The following is a 3,156-nucleotide window of genomic DNA, read 5'->3' on the forward strand; positions in this document are numbered from 1 at the left end:
CACCCCCGGATACAGTCTCGTCTCAGTGAGAGACTCTCCCACCCCCCCGGCCACGCGTATTTACACTCCCTTATATACTACCACCAAACCTCCCTGTATGTGACTATACTACTACCACCATAACCTCCCTGTATGTGATATATACTGCCACCACCATAACCTCCCTGTATGTGACTATACCTACCACCATAACCTCCCTGTATGTGACTTTATACCTTATACCACCATAACCTCCCTGTATGTGACTATACTACTACCACCCATAACCTCCCTGGAGTGACTATACTACTACACCATATACCTAACTGTATGTGACGTAATATACTACCACCATAACCTCCCTGTATGTGACTATACTACTAACCATAACCTCCCTGTATGTGACTATACTACTACCACCATAACCTACCTGTATGTGACTATACTACCACCATAACCTCCCTGTACTTGTGACTATACTACTACTACATAACCCCTGTATGTGACTAATACTACTACCAACCATAACCTCCCTGTATGTGGACTATACTACCACCATAACCTCCCTGTATGTGACCTATACTACCCCCATAACCTCCCTGTATGTGACTATACTACTACTACCATAACCTCCTGTATGTGACTATACTACTACCACCATAACCTCCCTGTAGTGACTATACTACTACACCATAACCTCCCTGTAGTGACTATACTACCACCATAACTCCCTGTATGTGACATATATACCACCATAACACCTCCCGTATGTGGACTATACTCACCATAACCTCCCTGTATGTGACTATTACTACTACACCATAACCTCCCTGTAGTGACTATACCACTACCACCATAACTACCATTAGGTGACTATACTACCACCATCACCTACCCTGTATGGACATACTACTACCACCATAACCTACCTGTATGTGAACTATACTACCTACCACCAGTAACCTCCCTGTATGTGACTATACTACTACCACCATAACCTCCCTGTATTGTGACTATACTACCAAACCTACTAACCTCCCTGTATGTGATATACTACTACCACATAACCTCCATGTATGTTGACTATATCACCACCAAAACCTCCCTGTATGGACTATACTACTACACCCTAACCTCCTGTAGTGACTATACACTACCACCATAACCTCCCTGTACGGTGACTATACTACACACCATAACCTCCCTGTATGTGACTTATACTACTACCACATAACCTCCCTGTATGTGACTATACTACTACCACCATAACACCCCTGATGTGACTATACTATACCACCATAAACCTCCCGGATGTGGACTATACTAACCACATAACCATCCTGTATGTGACTATACTACCACCATAACCTCCCTGTATGGAATATACTACACAACTCCTGATGTGACTATACTACCACAACCTCCCTGGTATGTGACTATACTACTACCACCATAACCTACCTGTATGTGACTACTATAATACCCCCATAACTACTGTATGTGACTATACTACTACCACCATAACTCCCTGTATGTGACTATATACTACCACATAACCTCCCTGTATGTGGACTATACTACTACTACCCTAAACCTCCCTGTATGTGACTAACTACTATACCATAACTCCCTGATGTGACTATACTATACACCATAACTCCCTGTATGGATATACTACACTACCATTAAAACCCCCTGTATGTGACTATATACACCATAACCTCCCTGTATGTGGATATATATACCACCATAACCTCCCTGATATGAGCGACATACTACTACCAATAACTCCCTGTATGTGACCTATACTACCACCACCATAAACCTCCCTGTATTGACTTATAACTACCACCATAACCTCCCTGTATGTGACTTACTACCACCATAACCTCCCGTATGTGATATACTACCACCATAAACCTCCCTGTATGTGGACTATACTACCCACCATAACCTCCCTGTATGTGGACTATACTACTACCACCATAACCTCCTGTATGTGACTATACTCTACACCATAACTACCTGTCATGTGAATATACACCACATAAACTCCCTGTATGTGACTATACTACTACCACCTTAACCTCCCTGTAGTGTGACTATACTACTACCACCATAACCTCTATATCGTGACTATACACTACTCACCATAACCTCCCTGTATGTGACTATACTACTCACCATAACCTCCCTGTATGGACTATACCTACCACCATAACCTCCCTGCTATTTTGACTATACTACCACCATAAACTCCCTGTATGTGACTATATACTACCACCATAACCTCCCTGTATGTGACATATACTACTACCACCATAACCTCCCTGTATGGGACTATACTACTACCACCATAACTCCCTGTATGTGACTATACTACTACCACCATAACTCCCTGTATGTGACTACTACTACTACCACCTAACCTCCCTGTATGTGACTATATGACCTGACTACACTATAACCTCCCTGTATGTGACTATACTGCCACCACCATAACCTCCCTGTATGTGACTATACTACCACCATAACCTCCCTGTATGTGACTATACTACTACACCATAACCTCCCTGTATGTGACTAGTACTACTACCACCATAACCTCCCTGTATGTGACTAACTACTCACCACCATAACCTACTGTATGTGACTATACACTACCACCATAAAATCCCTTTATCCCTGTATGTGACTATACTACTAACTACCATACCTAACCGTGTATGTGGACATACTACTACTACAATTAAATCACTTGTATGCTATACTACCACATAACCTCCCTGTATGTGACTATACTACTACTACAAACCTCCCGTATGTGACTATAGTACTACCACCATAACCTCCCTGTATGTGACTACTACTACCACCATAACTCCCTGTATGGACTATACTAACACATAACCTCCCTGTATGTGACTATACTACTACTACATAACCTCCCTGTATGTGACTATACTATAATACCATAAACCTCCCTGTAGTGACTATACTACTACACCATAACCTCCCTGTATGTGACTATACTACACCATAATCTCCCTGTATTGTGACTATACTACCACCATAACCTCCCTGTTATGTGACTATACTGCCACCATAACCCCTGTATGTGACCTATACTACTACCACCATAACCTCCCTGTATGTGGACTATTACTACTACCACCA

This window comes from Salvelinus namaycush, chromosome 15 (genome assembly GCF_016432855.1).
Source record: "Salvelinus namaycush isolate Seneca chromosome 15, SaNama_1.0, whole genome shotgun sequence".
NCBI classification, from domain to species: Eukaryota; Metazoa; Chordata; class Actinopteri; order Salmoniformes; family Salmonidae; genus Salvelinus; species Salvelinus namaycush.